The 18,798-nt window shown below is 39.5% G+C and overlaps 1 protein-coding gene across 7 annotated transcripts in view; it reads right to left on the bottom strand.

Moving 5' to 3' along the window:
• The window catches only part of CBLB (Cbl proto-oncogene B), a 192,184-nt gene that overhangs the window by 121,312 nt on the left and 52,074 nt on the right, over positions 1–18,798 (bottom strand). The gene's annotated exons all lie outside the window — the stretch shown is intronic.

Here is an 18,798-nt window from a genome sequence, read left to right as displayed (position 1 = left end):
GTGAGGAAAGAATGTTAATTCCCCATGTATACTATGCTTTCAATTCCCACATTCACTCTGTACTACAGGGAAAGCCACTATGTTTGTTGCATGTGAGGAGAAAAGTAGATGAGGGTCTTCCTATCTGCCATATCTGGAATAGGCTTTTGCGTCATGGCAGATGCACAAGGTCTGCAAGGGGAAGACAGCATATTGTGCACCAGATACTGCTCAAGGGAGCCGGGGGGTTGGTTAGCATGCCAAGGAGGATGGCCTGCTAGTTAAAGGGCATGGCACACTGAGACCCCTTGGTCCCGTTCCTAGCTCTCCCGCTCACATTCTGTGTGACCTGGGTCAAGTCACTTCACCTCTCCATGCCGGTTTCCCTTCCCATCCTTTTTTAGCCAGTGAGCCCTTTAGGGTAGGACTGTTTCTTTTTGTGTGTTTATACAGTGCCTCGTGCAACAGGGCTCTGATCCTGGGTGGGCCTCTAGACATAATGTAATACATATTATAATGGCCAGCCACTGTGCATATATTACAGCACACACTGGTAGGAACCAGCGCAGCTCCTTTCTGGTACAGAGGTGAGATAAGACCACATCTCACATTCCCTATGCCAACAGGCAGTTTCTGGGAATTTTATCACAGCTCAGACCACTCTGTTCAAAAATAATAAGGGCAGGATTTTGCCTAATATATTTTCAAACAGTTTTTTGATTATGACAATCTAAATATTTTATCCTATTTTCCATTGTGTTAACACTCATCTGTCATGTAACTTAGCAAAAACCACCATGCAGGGCATTTCCTGAGGTTTAATGAACTAGTTAGTTCATTAGCTGCCAGCCAGGAAATGCCAAACCGTGATTACTATAAGCAGTACAAACTCAAAATAAGAGAAAAAGCTAACCTGTATTCCTGGTCTGTTGCCTCTTGAGGTGTTTGTACTGCCGGAAGTATACGACTGTTCTGCTAGTGAGATCAGGTCATTTTTAGCTACACTTAGTACTTATATAGAACTCTGCGACTTCAAAGCACTGTAAAAATAATAGTTTACTCTTCATAACACCTCTGAGGTAGGTAACTATTATCCCCATTCTACCAAAGGGGATACTGCGATAGAGATGTGAAGTGACCTGCTCAAAGCCAGAAAGAGTCAGAGGCAAGTGTGACAACTTCTGAAACTCAGCTTTATGCCTGGTGTTTAGACAAGAGTTTCTCCAATGCAGCCACCATGGCCACATGAGGCCACCAGGGGCTTTTCTTGCAGCCACAGCCTCATGGGTAGCGATTTGGGCTGGGAAGGGGCAAAGCAGCAGTCCCCCAGGGTTGTCAGCAGGGGTTGGCCCCTGCCCCCGTCTGGAGCCATAAACACTGTTGGAGCAGGTGACCAATGTCAGTTCCTGACCTTCCTGGGGGCGATGGGGCTTGGGCTTCAGCCCTTGTGTGGTGGGCTGCAGGCTCTGGCCATACAGCGGCAGGCTCTGTCCCCCAGCCGCAGGGCTTCAAGCTCTGGCCCTGGGCCTACTGAGGAAAGAAAATCAAGCTATCCATAAATTTCATCAGTTAAAACTACATTAAAGAATGTCACAGTTGCAAAGTGAAACACTTGAACTTGCCAGAGTTCCTCTGTGCATATCTCATTTAAGGATCTGGCTCTTGATTATGTAGTGTGGGGGCCTGATTCCCCACTGCCTTATACCTGCACAATCATTTACACATATTCAAGGTGAGTGCAAAGCAAACGTAAAACTCTACCATTCCAACTCTGGGCCTGACTCTCCACTAAACTGCACCTGTGAAGTTATTTACAGCTGTACAGAGTCTTTAATTGCATGATCGCATGCTACTACTGCAGCAGGAACCTTCCTCACTCAGTGCAAATGTTGAACTGTGCACAGTGAATATTTTTATCATCACTGCTCAATGGACGGACCTTTGACTTGTTCAGCAGACAGTCTGTCCAACTTACACAGTGAAAGTCCAAATCTCCTCTCATTTACAGCATGGCAATTTTTAAGTACATTGGTTTGCACTTGTTTACACTGCACACAAGGTGTGGCTCAAAATGATATGCACACTTGCAGACCCAGTCTCTCTTCCGCTACATACCCCCTGCCTCATTCACCTTGTAAAATCCAATCTGTGCACTGAATGAAGCAGGGTGCTGCAGAAATAGTAGTATATGATGATGTAATTCAAAACTATATTATAATGCATATCCCAGTAGGGGTTGGGTAACTCCATAATGTGGAACTTTATTTGCTAGATAACATTAGAACATTCCGTCCTGCTCAAGATGCAAATTCATTGAGGAAAGTCTTCCTGAGGACCTTCTGCCTTATTCAATACACATTAAAAGATTGAATAGAAACAATCTGGAACCCTCTGGAACCCAAACTCTTTCAATAGGCACCTTTTCCAATTTTCCATATTTTGTCTGATCTAAAATTCTACTCTTCCGCACATGTGACCAATGTTGTCATACTATTATGGATTTTTTTTTAAAAAAATTAATTTAAAAGTTAGTACACATGCATGCTGCAAGTATTTTAAATAGAGTTATACCTAACCCAAATCAGAACAGATTTTTCTGAAGACCACCAAAAGGCAAATATCCCAATTGCAGATTTTCTCCTTGGTGGATTTCAGCTTTCTATCCCAACCCAGTGATGCCACATAAAATTCCACTTTAAAAAAAAAAACACAAAAACAAGTTTTTCCACACCGCTTCCCCTAAGCAAAAATCGCCTATTCATTTTTCATAAGCAAAAAAGATCTAGAAAATTTCAGGCCAAACAAGTAAAAACGGAAAAAAGTTATAAGCCTATAAGAAGAGGGCTTTAGAATTGAAATGATCCGGGAAACTAAATTACAGCTGTAGCTACACACTCCAGCTACAATTTACAAAACTAATTTTAGCAGTCTAGATGTGCTTGGTAAATCTACCGGTTTAAGGAAACCTTGGAAAAAGTGTTGAAGGAGACCTTTCAATTACTTGTATCAGTTACATTTTGTAATATTTCTATCAGTATAACTAAATCTGGGTAGGACACACTGTCTAGGCCAACATTTTCAGCAGTAAGCAGAAATTTTGGGTACTTCAGTTTTAGGGTACCCAACTAGAGACTTCTTGGACAGGATTTTTAGACATACAGATTACACACACTTCTCTCACCGATATGAAATGAGGTAATGATCAATCAGTGCTTCCTGAAAATCCGTGCACTCAAAAAAAGCACTACGGAAGGCAGGGTGCAAGTCACTTGATGCAGTGTTCTGCAAGTGCATGTTTGGTAAAGGGAAAAAAAAACTCAAAACAGGCAAGAAAACGGTTTTCACACTCTGAGGAAGGTATTACAGCAATAGAAATATAAACACAGTTGAAGAAGATAGTTGAATGTATCCCTTTATGAAGGAAAACACCCATTTAGCACAATCCAGTAGTTCAAGTAGGTAAGAAACACTCACTCAACATGAAGACACTGGGGAAATTTATTTTGAAGTTACATTTTTTTAAATGATGTTTGGCCTTTCTGAGCTTCAGGCTAGATGCCAGAGTGAGCCCGTGACACCTGTAACACGCATCAAATAAGAAGTCTTGCGCACACTGGAACTACGATAGCATGATTCTATCTGCAAGGATTGCTAATGGCTGACAGCTTTCTAACTGTTAGCACAGTTTCAGTATATAGGCTCACTCTTTCTTTTAAAGAACTGTGTTAGCTGAAGCCATGGTATAAGACTATTCTGCAAGGTCCAGGAAGACACCACTTCTGAGCCTTATCTTATTTGTGCATACACACGCCCTGTTTACAAACTCGTTCCATCATTGCAATATTTGTGAACAGTTTCAAATACAGGTGGGCAAGGTTTCAACAACTGTAAGCAACTGTCCACCCTACTCCACTAATAGAGTAGTGATGATAGTATTAGCAATTTAAACATTATCCAAGAACAATGATTAATTCCTCACAAACAGTTCACAGGAGAGTATGTTTAATCACAGATAGAGCGGATAGGGACAACCTGACTATTTTAGTGGCAGCCAGTAGATCGAGATGTAGAAAGGATTTGAGGTTAAATATTAAAGTGACAAAGGTGCAGTATGAGGCTGTCTCTTCACTGTTAAAAAAATAGGAGTGTTTTACCTCAGGTTAACTAATTTACAGCACCTATCCCTCTGTAAAGTTCCTAGTAGAGACAAGGCACTGTAGATTTTACTCCAAGGTGAACTAGGCAAGGTCAACCTCAGATGGGAGACGGGAGGTGTAGTGCTGACCTTAAAATCTACAGGTGCCTGTCTCCACCAGCGTTTTACAGTGAGGTAACTATCACATGTTAAAAGAAAAGGAGTACTTGCGGCACCTTAGAGACTAAAATTTATCTGAGCATAAGCTTTCGTGAGCTACAGCTCACTTCATTGGATGCATTCAGTGAAGTGAGCTGTAGCTCACAAAAGCTTATGCTCAAATAAATTTGTTAGTCTCTAAGGTGCCACAAGTACTCCTTTTCTTTCTGCGAATACAGACTAACACGGCCGCTACTCTGAAACCTATCACATGTTAGTTATCTTGCTGTAAAATCCCCGCCTTTTTTGACAGCAGAGAGATAGGCTAATCCTGTTCCCACAGAGTTCTACAGCACAAAGATGCCCCATTGAAATCCACCCTGTACATAACCACTACAAGGCAAGCCAATCCCCTGCCCCCACTTCCCCCAGTGAAAAGGCAGAGTCCATGAGCCAGCACCCCTTCAGACCCTTAAAGGATAATATCTGGAAGGCACAATGCATGTGCAGAGCCTCTTGATTCCAAGATGATAGTTCTGCAAAGATGACTTGGTTACTTGCAGTACTGTTGAAAGGGCCACAATGCCCAAACAGCCGGCCCAGCTGGCTATTGCAAGGTCCCATAGGACAACTAGAGAAGGGATCAGAGGGAAGAAGAGGTCCCCAGAGTCTCGATTATGCCTATAAAGGATTACGTAATTCCCCCATCTCAAATACAATCTTTCCTACCCAATCCCCACTTTAAGACCCAAACAGCTCTTCTGGGCTTAATCCAGCCCCAGACCTGCAGAAGTCTGCAGGGGAAAAGGCTCAGTCAGTGGTGGGGAGTTCATCTGTTGTGGGATCTGATCACAGAGACACTGTGCACCCCTTCAGTGCCAGCCTTACTGTCCTAGAGATACATGACATCAGAAAAGCTCTCCTGCACATGGAAATAAGAGGCTTTTAATTCCTGCTTAGCACAGAGTCAAGATTTCACCATAATAATCCTGAAGCCTTTATTCATACATATATAGTAGAACCTCAGAGTTACGAACTGACCGGTGCCAACCACACACTCCATTTGGAACCGGAAGTACGCACTCAGCAGCAGCAGACACAAAAAAGCAAATACAATACCGTGTTAAATGTAAACAACTAAAAAACAAAGGGGAAGTTAAATTATTTGACAAGGTAAGGAAACTTTCTGTGCTTGTTTCATTTAAATTAAGATGATTAAAAGCAGCATTTTTCTTCTGCATAGTAAAGTTTCAAAGCTGTAGGTCATGTAATGCTCAAGCATTGGAAATGCACCTAAATAAACACTCATGAAAATGTAAGAAAACTCCCCTCTTCCCTGTACTTCTGTACAAGGTTCAACCATTATAGCAGTACATGTGCTTTTGGAAGCATGGCGTGCTGGTTCATTTTCACTCCAGGGGTACAGGGCACCAAAAGGAGGTCAGGGCCCCATAGTTCCATCCCAGCAACAGACCATGGAACAGAATCAAGTGCATTGGGGAAAATATCTGATCTAACAGAGCTAAAAAGACTTCATAGGAAAATTTGACTCTTATAATTATATAGATAACACATCTGAAGTGTGGTGAGCACTCTATATTCTCAAACAGTTCCAGTGACATTGAGCTGAAACTAAAGGGTTTAAAAGTTTGTCAAGATAGCTACGTTTGTTTTAGCTAAACGTTGATACCAGTTTCAGCTGTACTTTTGATATGTTCTGGAGTAAATAATAATACAAAGATTTAGTTCCTAAACATTATGGAAGTGAGGAGTTTAAACAAGATTTCGACAGTTAAAGCAAGTTAACAATTTGGTCATATTAAACCAGGATAGTGAAAAATCATGGAAGATATATCTGTGCTGAACTGAGCACTAAGGCTCCAATTCAGCAAAGTACTTAAGCACATACCTCAATGATTTCAATGTGAATTTAGCATATAGAGCTAACGGCTAGAGATGAATTTAAACACATGCTTAAATGGTTTGCGGAATTAAAGTGCAAAAACTTCCAGACTCACCTGTAACAAAGTAAATACTAATTCAACTCAAACTTCTGTAGCTACTGACTCAGCTCTTGGTGCTCATACCCACAGTACTGGTATCAACAGAAAAAATAATAAACAAGGGGGGGGGAGAGAGGACAACTTGTATTTTTAATTAGTCAGTGTGAAATGTTGGCATGCTCCTATTCCAATAAAAACGTACTGGAAGTTTTCCAGTGTAAAAGAGGATTCAATGTGTGTTCTAAACATCACTTAAGCATCTATTTAAAATACTGCATTATTCCAGTTAAGATAAAATGTAGATTTTGACACACAAATATGCAGTAAGTAAAATTACATATGTACTTTATCAAGACATTTTGTAAGAAACTATCAAAACCAGGAGGAAAACATCAGGATTTGATAAAGGTGGAAACATTCTAGGATTTACATTGTATTAAATTATGTTCTAAATTAAACCAGACCAGCTTTTATCATCAAAAAGGAGAAATGTCAAGCCTCCAAGCAGTCCATACGGGACTCATTACTGCTATTGATTTTACATGGAAGGTACACAGATAATATAGCAATGGGTGGCAGCATAAAATCCTAAAACAGAGGAAGGATAGGTATTTTCTCCATTAGACGCAAGGATGCACATGCACAATTTCTGATCCAATTATCCTTAATGAATTTTTTAAAGGATTAATGCAAACCAAACTCTAAATAGCAACAGTACCTTAGCTTTTACTATAAAAGCAACATTAGGAGATAAACTAATGCTTAAACTGTTAAGGCTGTATGTTATTGGAGCACATTTATTGAAACACTTGTCAGAAAAGACTAACAAGACCTCTTCCTCCAAAATGACATTTAATCATATCATACTGACCAATGTCCTCATTCCAACGATTTGCCCCTACATGCAAGCTGTTTGAAAACACATACCATTTAAAAAGTAGTAGTAACAAAGGCTTGGATTTCCAAGGGAGTTTGATACCCAACTCAAACTGAATTTCTTTTGAAAATTTGATCATTTATTATTTGTATTACTGAAGTGCCTAGAAGCCCCAGCCATGGATGAGGGTTCTGTAAAAACACAGAATGAAAGAGATGGTCCTAGCTCCAAAGTGCTTACAAGAGACAACCGATGAATACAGGCAGATAGGGGAGCACATGTGAAGAATGAGACAATACTGGTCAGCAGGACAGATGATGAAAGAGCCCACTGCCTATCACTTTAACTTGTATTAGTAGCTGAAACAAACTCAGAAATGTGGCATCCTTCCTTGTGACACTTAGCATTTTAAATCAATAGCAGTTTTCATACTGAAACGTAGTATATGAAACCCTGGTCCCATTTATGCCAATGGCAAAACTTCGGTTAGGGTCAGGATTTCACCAAGTATGTTATATATCAAGTAATGCATTTTTACTGGAAGGTAAGCACTGAAGAAGTAGCTAGTCACTTTCCCATATGAAATAGCTTCAAACAATACCTGAAGATTTTAGAAAACTTAAACTAATCACCTGTTAAATCATAATGTATTTGTTATATGGCACCATTAAGAGCTTTCAGCCCAAATAAAATGCTTAAAATCCATCTATATTTCTCCTTTGATGAATATATGCAACAACTTCTTGAGTGCTCCAAACCAAAAACACCACACCAAAAAACAAAAAACACACTGTGCATCGAGTGCTATAATGGGTAAATTACAGTGCATAACTTCCTTGACTTCCCCCACCCCAAATGAGTCAGGCACATACCAGAAATCACATTGAAGTGTTGTCTCAACATGGTCTATAGTAAAAAGAAAACCGCTCTGAAGATTAGGCTTTCACCTTCGGAGACAAAATTAGAATAAGGAGAGATTTTAAATTGACCATACCCTTTACTAAAACAAAACATTTTAATTAATTTTTTAAATTTATTTAAATTTAAATTTATTAAAATATCTGTACTTTAGTGAATGTTTGAGTACACCAACTTCCAATTTTCCCTTTTGCATTTTTGTAAGCAATGCAAACGCAGCTTTTTTTCCCCTGTAGTTTTACTACCAAGTTGCAAACTTCTGAATACAGAAGTATCTAATGGAAACTATGACATACCCTTAATTACAGCCAAACTGGACAGCTTGGCTATATTGCTTTGTGAGAGTTTTCCATTTAAAGGAAGTTTTCTTCCTTCATGCATAAAAGATTTTCTCTGTAAAATCCTATGTATCCACAGGACATTTATTTTCCTTTGTGTGTAAAACCGTTGATAGTGCCTTTGACCTCAGGCAGGTTGAAGGCTATAATACAGACTAAAAAAAGTATATTTATAAATAAAGAAAGAGACATTTGGATGTGTTTATGTGTGTGTGTATATATATATATATATATATATATAGCCATAAGAAATGAGAAAAATCAGATCTGATCCACCACTGCCCTGCATTGCTGAGCAACATGAGTGCACAGAGAGGATGTAAGACACTCACTGTCAATTTAAAATGGTATGGTTTTATATGCTCACCTTGCACAAATGTAGTTACCAACACAAAGTGGCAGAGAAATAGGCACTCAAGTTCCATGTTGAGGATTTACATGTGAGACTCCTATTAATATTAATCTAAGAGATGTGCATAATTTCCTACACACCAACAGAAGAATACTTCCTTAAATAAGTACTGCATCAGCATGTCACCAAAAGGTGGATCACCTTTTGAACGTGTTCATTGCTGAAGGTCTCAGTCAATATCAGGAAACAAAACTCAGTCTCCAACTACAAGATGGTTGCCTTTGCCAATGAATAATTTTTATAATTATAAAATTTAGCAGAAAATATAAGGCAGTGAAAACTAAAACCTGTCTTTCTCCCATACTCAATTAACATTAAATCCAAGGAGACAACCTACTAGTTTTCTAATCTTTCATAAATCCTGACGGAGATTTCTTTTAAAGTACCTTCTTTATGCACAGATATGGCTGTGAAGGCAGTTCATTTATACCTCACATAAGGGAGTGAGGGACTCTTCATGTTGAAAAAAGTGTGACCAGTCCTTTGATCAGTTAAGAAGCATCCAAGACCTGCTCATCTTTGTGTACAAAGAAAGATCCCTATCATTGATTATGAAATGAAAAATAGATGGCTCCCAGTTGCACTGTCAGTTTGCAATGAGACACAGACAATCACTAGAATATATATTTTGCAGAGTCCTTGTTTCTATTACAAAAAATACAGGAACATTACTGTGTGTTAGCTGTGTAAGCAAGCCAAGGCGTTCTAAGATCTACCTGCTCTAAAGCTATGTAGTTGCTTTTCTGTTTTATATTCTGACTGAAACATACCAGTGTTTGTAAATCAGTGTTTACTTAGGAAAAAACCAATACACAAACACAGCTACTTTCTCAGAACACAGAACAACTTTTCTGGTGCAACTGAACTTCCTGTTGACATCTCATAGCTGAACTTTCAGAGTTAGGAAACTTTTATGTTACAAAAAATGCTTTATGCGGTCTTTTGATTTGTGCGCAATAAAAAGATACCACTGAAACAAAATTTTGAATCACTTTTTTAGTCATTATTCAAATGCTAAATTGACTTCTGAAATCTTTTTTAAAAAGCTGACCTTTAAAAATCTACTTTTTATTGCTCTGACAGAGACCACGTAAAAGAAATGCACAGCAACCCCAAGAGAACTGAGTTGAGGTATAGGAAAAATGCTTGGGGGGGGGGGGGGAGGGCGGGAGTAAACTATTTCTGAAGTTGGACTCTCAACTGGGCAGAATTTTCCATTTATTCCTTTTCAGTGATTGACATCCTGAATTTAGGAAGGTCCTTAAGTCTGATCTAGATTGACTCAAAAGGACAGAGCTGGGTGGTAAACAGTTGATGCCTAGCCTCTATGGCCTAGTCTACATTTAAAAATTTAGGTAGAGGTACCTATGGCACTCAGGATGTGAAAAAATCCACACCCCTGAGCAGGGCAGTTAAGCCAACCTAACCCCTGTAGATGCAGCTAGGCAAATGGAAGAATGCTTCAGGCAACCTAGCTACCACCGCACAGGTAAGTGGTGTTCCTACAGTGATGAAAACCCCCTTCCATCTCTGTAGGCTGCATGTTGTCTATGGTGTTATGTGGGCATAGTTACAGCATCACAACTATGATGCTATAGTCCCCAGTGTGTAGAAACGGCCCATGTCTCATTGCTACTTTTACCAGCTTCTTCAAGGTATCTTGGGCTGTACCATGTATAAGTGGTGTGAATAGAAAATCGTACTGTAACTTTATCTGTAGCTTCTAAGAGGCATGTTTCCAAGTCTCATGGCATTAGACAGTGCAGAATACTAACTTTAGAAACATTTATACTCTTGGAGGGGATCAGCTCAACCACATAGGTAAATACAGGTGATTTTTCCAGCAAAGTCTTCAGAGCAAGTGCAGGAATGTGAGGGGTTTTAGGCTGGTCTAGGGCAGCTACGAAGTTTAGCGTTAGCCCTAACAGTACATTTGCTGTCTCATTCCTAGGCTAACAGATACTCCAGGGAAACTCATAGAACAGGAGATAAAATTTTAAGAAATCCTCCTCTCGTCCCCCCAAAAACCTCTATTGTTTTCGAATATTTCAGAAAGGGAATATTCAGAAGAGACTGACAAGTTACTCACATATATTTTTCCAAGCTGAGGAGGTATCGGAAATTATTTCCTTTCAAATCTCCTTAGAAAATACTCTTTGAAGTTTGGAGAGTAGTCTAAAACAAGTACTTCATTTGAGTACAGATCCCTGAAACATGGAAAGACAAAACTTTCCTTCCAGAAAAACAGCCAGGGGCTCTAGAATGTTACGCCTAGTGATGTCCAGAGTGGAACAGGCCAAAGAGAAAATGAAAAATGGCTAGCGACCAAAAAGGAGAGGAAACACCTCTCAGAAAAATCAAGAATTGCTTGGGATTTGGAAGCAGTTAAGGGTGAAGGCCTGCCCTCATTAAACCTCCAAGAAGGAAGTTAGAAGCTTAATATTTGCGTTCTACAAGCAAGAAGCATCAAGCAGTGACATTTCTGCCATCGGGGCAGCCGACATACCAAATCATTCAGAAAAGAATTAGAAGAGAGTAAAATAAACTAACCTTCATTCCAATTCTTTGCCCCATTTACAGCTATTTAACAGAATCTCCCATCCAAGGTAAAAGATCTAAATGGGGCCAACTGTTCTTATGCCCAAGTCCTCAAATTCCAATCTACATTCCAGTAGGAGCAAAGCACCAATGAATGGATTTCATTGGTCCCACGAAGAACTTTGATGTAGTGATGCCACTGTTACAGAGGAAGCTTGACCAAGAGTTGCCTAGAGAGAACCTGAAGGCTCTATGCTACCTAGTCTTGAAATAAGTGACTATTTGATAGGGAATTCAGAACTTCACTATTGAAAACTGCGCACCGACCTGCAAAAAGAATCATTCCCCCTGTAAAGCTGGTTTTTCACCATGATATGTGAAGTATGTCTGCTCACAGAGACTGAAAAAGGACCACAGAGATCCAAAGGAAGAACACAATTAGGTACCACTTAGCTAGAAGTTCTGGCTGCCTGTTTAACAGAAACCTAAAAAGTTCCCACTGGTATAGGGAATATCTATCCATATATGAAGAATAGTATATGCATACCCGTTTGTGTACACAGAGCACTAAATTAAAGTAACCTTATTGCTTTACATAAAACAGAACTGTCAAACTGTTGCTTTATGCAAATAAGCTAAATGCTAATTTTATTTTCAGTCAAAATGAGGTAAAAATGAAAGTGAATACACACCAATTACAAGAGCTGCTCACCACAAAATAATCCAGCAAGTGAAAAGCAAAGTTCCCAGTACCACCACTACTATAAATACCTAGCTCTTATCTAGTGTTTTTCATCTGTAGATCTCAAAGCACTTTACAAAGGTCAGTATCATTACCTTCATTTTACAGATGGGAAAACTGAGGCACAAATAAATAAAGCTACCTGCATGAGGTCACCTAGTAGGCTGGTGGCCGAGCCAGGAAGAGTACCCAGTTATCTTGAGTCCCAGTCTACCCGTTAGGCAGCAAATACTGGTAAAGAAAGTACAATTTATATTGTTCTTTGCGAATGACAGCCAGAATCTAGTCACTAGTGTGTCAATGCTAACAGTGGGAAAACTTCTGACCTTTGTATGAAGTTAAAAAAAAAAAATCAAAAATGACGACAAGTGGGAATCTCATTTATCCATGCTGTAACATAAAAGTTTACTCATATAGTGTGAGTTTTAAAAGATAAATATCCTTAAATAAAGTTAAATGATTATTAAATTGATGCTCACATACTAAGGTAACAGGTGCTTTAGATAGTTAAGGTAACTAGAGCTGATAACGTTCCTGTTATTTCCACTTCTACAACAAAAGGTTTTCAAGACAAAAAATCAGAGAAAGCCAAACTACATTCACCAACTTTCACTTGCTTGCTTCTACATCATAGGTTAAGCAAAAATAATAATTTTGAATAAAATTAAGTAACTATATTACTTTCATCACATCCTTTAATGGTCATGAATGAAAAAGTTATAACAAGCATCTAGCTATTTTAATGCAAGAAAACAAACTTTTTTTCCCCATGCAGTTTTTAAAAAGATAAGGGAACAGGAATAATAGCTACTAACAAGCTTAAATATAGCAAACTATTCAAATCACTTAGTGATTGATACTGATCCCTCATTAGTTACAGGGTATTCATGAATATTCATGTAACTGCACCTGTTCTTTGATAAGCCATACCTGTCCATTTAGGTCAAATTGTGGCTTCAGATTTCAAGTTAAAAAAATCCATTCTGAAACACTACAAAAAGTGCAACCATGATCAGTTTCATACATTTAAAAGTGCTACTCAAGCTGCAGGTGTACATTTTATAAAGTGTGATCTCATTGGCATATGTAAAATTAACTTTAAATTAGTGCCATTAAATCCTATTGAGCTAAATCTTGAAGCCAGCACTTAATGACCCAAGCCAGGGCCAAACACCAAAGCTACAAGTTCTCCTCCACACCCACCCACTTCTCCACAGGTGGAATCCAAAATTCCATCCCCCACCCACGTCTCTGCATGAAGGCAAAGACTCCCGAGTTCAGTGGCGTGGAATTCCTCCAGGGATAGTGCGATTGAGCTACCCCTATTTAGTCTACAGTGACACAGCTGTCAGACAAGGCTGAGGGGCCTACATATCATACCACCCAAACACCTGGGGGTGCAGACAGGAAAGACAAAGACCTGCCTGCACATGCTGTTGCAGGCACAATCCATTTCCCCTTCCACACTATACTGACTCTCTTGAAGACTAGTCAGGACACCATGGAGCTCTGCCACAGAGAAGCAAGGGGTCTGGTACACCCCTCAGAATTTGGGGTATCTATTATTCATCAGAGGGCAGCAGCATCCTTGCAGTGTCAAAAATCAGTTTAAACTAATTAATTAAAACAATACATAATTTAATTAGTTTTGTTAATTTACAGCACCAACTTACAAAGTATGCTATTCACAGAAAGGACATTTTCCTGCCACTTGCAGAGAATGATTTAAGGACTAGACTGTGCAACGTTTACTCATGACTGAATTCATTTACACTACTTGTGTAAGTAAATGCACACTAGCATAAGGGAGGATTACACAATCTTGACCTACTCAATGGACTTCGCAGACTGTTGAGGATATAACGTACACCAGGAAGGAAAAGGACAGGAGTTATGGACACGATTAAGTGGTTGCACTGTTTTAACACACGTATGTCTTGATGGTACAACTGCTTTTGTAATGGGACAATGTCCACATCCATTTTTAAGATTTCTTGGAAGTATCACGCAGTTTTTAAAAATGTTTAATTATTTTAATACCCTTGTCTGCAATAAACTTTTGGGATCTGAAAAAAATCAATTTCCCTTCAGAATTTTCTTCCTGATTCAAATTACATTTTGCTGTTTATTTTCTCTTTAGCCGCAGAAACAATTACTTTGGGTATACTGCTTTGTTCCAAAAGGTCAGAGACTAGGTCACCAGAAATGTCCACAATCGCAGCCATGTAATAGCCAACCGACACACAGAGAACTTATTGTTTTGTTTTAATAAGTGTTTCCTAGTTAGCTACTGCAGTGGAGCAGTAGATGGAGCTCAGGCAGTGACAGTATCTTCCACATGATATAAATGGACAATCACGCACAAAATGTAGCAGTTTTATCAACTGAGATTATATTTATTTATTAACAGTAAGTATTTCAGAGTCCCCAAGGACTATAGTTCACTTAACTGCAATTTCACAAATTATCTCTAAACACTGAGTCCAAGAGTATTTCTAGGAAACATAACTGTAATAAACTTACACAAAAACCAAGTCAAATAATGTTAAGGTTGAGACAACTTTCCATTCTGAAAGAAAGTGGAACTATTATTATACATTAAAGTTCTCATGGCATTCTTAACTTACCCGATGGTGCCTACGAATTACTGCACATGCAGTGTCAGAAGTGACCCTCTGATTAAAGTGACCCATAGATGCTGCATACAGAGAGAGATAAGATGTAGCTACTTTAGTTCAGTTTCCTAATTTTTATTGATTGGTGCTTAAAACAATTTCCAAAAGGGGAGCTGCCTTCTCTGAATTTAGGGCCCATAATGTATAAATATATATTTGAGTGAATACTGATATTTGTCCTAATGAAAGCTTTGTCCTAATTTATCCCATATTAAAATACTAGCAATTCATTGGCCCTAAATAGTTTCCATGGTGAGCAAATACAGGGGGCTTACTTGCAAAATAAGAATTAAGTTGCCAGAAACACTATTAAACTTTAGATTTTTTTTTACCCTGAGCTGTGAAATTTGAAAATCTCTACTCCCATTTTATCTAAATTAGATGAGAAATTGTATTTGAAAGTTATACTGTGTGTGTAATTCTAGTCTACTGATTTGAGTAAACTTGTGAAATAATTATTCAGGTACTTAAATTACTTCTGTGATTCAAGTAAAGCTAGCACTAACGTTACTGCTTATATGAGGCTGAAATTAGCAGGGTGTTACCCTGTAAACAGCCAGTATCAACTATTAGACTTTATTCTTTTTGTACAGACTTAATTATTTTAACAGCATTTCAGAGCTCCTGCGTGTGTATTTGGAATCATAGGAGAGGACATGAAGTCAGCTCCAACTACATCTTGTTTACATTTGCCCTTTAAAATGGCTAACTTTCTTCAAACACAGTTTTGAAATATCCTGATGTGGCTGAACTGTGGCTTTTTGGGGTGCGGTGGGGGGGGGAGAGAGAGGGAGGTAAGAAATGTTTTCTATCTGATTAGCACATAACAGGTCTTGCCTCACATTAAAAGGAACACAATTTTTGTTTTAGCTGAAACAGCACTTCATTACTTGTATCAATCTATTAGTCAGTTTGCTATATGAATAAGATCTCTAGACATGCTTACTTCAACTTTAAAAAATAAAATCTGTTAAGTCAGTGAAAGTTTGGCACAGAAAATGAATGACTCCTTACTTTAATTTTTTCTCTGCGTTAGAGGAAGCTTTGGAAATAAATAGGCTAATTTTTTAAAAAAAGGAACTCCAAAGAACATTTTAGTCAAACCTGTGCCTATAACCACCTATTTTTCCCTTCTATGTGACAAATGAAAGCATAAAACAGTAGAGGACAAATCAACTCCATAAAACAGGATGTTCAGCTTCGTAACCATGTAACATGGCCTCCTCCCTCAGCAACACTCAGCATAAATGTCGGAAAACTCATCATCCATTGTTTGAAGTAGATTATTAAAACCTGTAACTGGTTGCGACAAATTTATGATCAAGAAAAAGTTAGTCACAAGACTGCTGCTATCATCAGTTTTAAAATATTTTACAAAAGTATTGTAGACAAACTGCTGTACTTAAATTCAAAGTGAATTTTAATTTGATAACGCTGAATCCCTCTCTTCTTTACTTCTGTTATGGATTAAGTCCAGTAAAAAAATCCACTTAAATAACTGGCTGGCAGGTTAAGTCTCTTAAGAATGTTTACCTCCCAAAGAGAAATACAATAAAACTCCTATCACATTACTATTTGGTAATAAAGCAACAGACCACTAAAAATAATCACTGTCCAATGCAACTAAAGTTAAAATAGAAATGTCGAATATGTATAGTATTCAGGCAAAGTTACGTGAAAAAGGGTAAAAAACTTTCTTCCATTAAAATATTTCTGGATAGTTGAAGCAAGATGAATATTTAATACCTGAAGAGCCCTTGGTATACATTAAAATTATGTAGCAAGAAGGTTTACAGAGAAAATAATGAGCCATTTCAGCCTATCCTCGATCTGTGATGGGAACTGCTGCATCAGTGTTTGTAGTTCATTTGGAAGGCTGCCCTAAGACAGGGGTGGGCAAACGTTTTGGGCTGAGTGCCACATCTGGGTAGGGAAATTGTAGGCAGGGCCGGGACAGGGAGTTGGGGTGCAGGAGGGAGTGCAGTGTGCAGGAGCGGGCTCAGGGAAGGGAGTTGGGGTGCAGGACTGCAGCAGGGAGCTCAGGGCAGGGAGTTGGGGTGCAGGCAGGGGTGCGAGGTGCAGGCAGGGAGTTGGGGGCGGGGTGGAGGAGGGGTTCGGGCTTCGGCCAGGCGCTGCTTACCAATGGGCACTGCGGGAGGCGCTGCCTGGAGGCAAAGGCAATGAACAGAGCCCTTCTGCCGCCACCCCCCTCCCTCCCAGGGGGCACAGGGACATGGTGCCAGCTGCTTCTGAGAGTGGCATGGGGTCTGTGGCACCACAGGGGGCAATCCCGCTGGCCGGATCCAAAGCCCTGATGGGTCAGAGCTGGCCCGTGGGCCACAGTTTGCCCACCCCTGCCCTAGGGTGCTAGACTGGGACACAAAGGCCCAGAGCTAATTCCCTGCTTCACCATAGACTTGCATGAACTTGCACAAATCACAGTGGGTATGTCTACACTGCAACTAGACACCCACAGCTGGCCCGAGCTCACAGGGCTGTTTAATTGCGGTGTAGACATTTGAACTTGGGCCCAAGCTAGGGCTCTAGGAACCTGCGAGGTGGTAGGGTCCAAGAGCTCAGGCTCCAGCCCAAGCCTGAATATCTATAACTGAAATTAAACAGCCCTTAGCCCGAACCCCTTAGCCCGAATCAACTACTCAGGCCAGCTGCGGGTCTCTAACAGCAGTGTAAACATACCCTCAGTGTGTCTGGGCCCCAGTTTTATCCCATCTGTAACATGGGAATCACAATATTCTGATTTATCCTCCCAACACCCCAGGGAGATAAAAACATTACAGATTGTGAAATGCTAAGAAGCTATGTTAATGGATGCTATTACAAATATGTAATACAGACTCCAAAACTAAACAAAAACAAAACCCCTCAACTATGTTTCATTCATTTTCCTTCTAAGAGACAAAGCCTGCTTCTGAGGGTTGCTCAGATGTTGCCCTCTTTTAAATCATGATACAATTTGCAGACCCTGCAGGGAGTCACCAAAGGTTTCCTTTCAGAAACCTCCCACCTACATATTTTGGTATGATTTACGTACTTTTGCCCATGAAAGCTTATGCCCAAATAAATCTGTTAGTCTTTAAGGTGCCACCAGACTCCTCGTTTTTGTGGATACAGACTAATATGGCTACCCCTCTGAGTACAAGCTAAGGCCACAAAGCATCTGCTGAATCTCCCACCAAACTATATGATACTTTCCCGTATCATTTATTTAACCGGAAGTTAAATAATGGTGAAAAGGGGCTTTGCAGTAGCTGAAATGTAAAATATATGTTCATTAGAACTGTCACATGTGTAATAAAGTAATTAGGCCTGCAAGTTGGTCACAGAAAAGTTTACGTAGCAATTTCTGTAATGAGGTGGAAAATCTGACAAGTACAAAATTATCTCTGCATTCCCAGGTTCTCTCACAATATTTTTAGGATACTACACTATCCACTGGGTACTTCATGCTTCCATTCTTTCGGATATTAGCGTCAGCCAAGGATTCTTTCACTTTTCTGACTCACAGACAATACCTTGCTGATAGCATCTCTTTTCTTTAAGTACATAATGCTTAGGCCCATATAACTAGTCCACTATTCTGATCAAGAGTGCACCTACAGACATATTACTGATTCTGTCCTCTAATCTCTTGTGCTTTTATGCAGGTTGTCCTTCCAAGACTCCAAAACTGTAACAGCTCACTTGTAAAGTCACACACACACACTAAAGAACATACAAATGTCTTAAATCTGATTACCACTTCCTCCCATCCCCCACAAAAAAAAAAAAAATCATCAAATCCATTGTCCATGGCAGCAGCAACAAACATTCTTTCTCAATAATAAAGCTATTAGCGTATTTTCTATATTAGTCTGGGACTGCCATTTTTGGCCATTTCACATGGGGCATTCGGTCTCTCATGCCTTCAGGTCATTATATGACATCTCTGGGATGGGGCTCCATTTTCCTCTGGAACATTTGTAGACAACTTTATATTAATCCCTTTCTTACTTTTCTATTGT

The sequence above is a fragment of the Chelonia mydas genome, chromosome 1 (genome assembly GCF_015237465.2).
Source record: "Chelonia mydas isolate rCheMyd1 chromosome 1, rCheMyd1.pri.v2, whole genome shotgun sequence".
NCBI lineage: Eukaryota > Metazoa > Chordata > Testudines > Cheloniidae > Chelonia > Chelonia mydas.
Note: the sequence above shows the minus strand (reverse complement) of the source record. Positions and strands in the feature narration are given on the sequence as shown.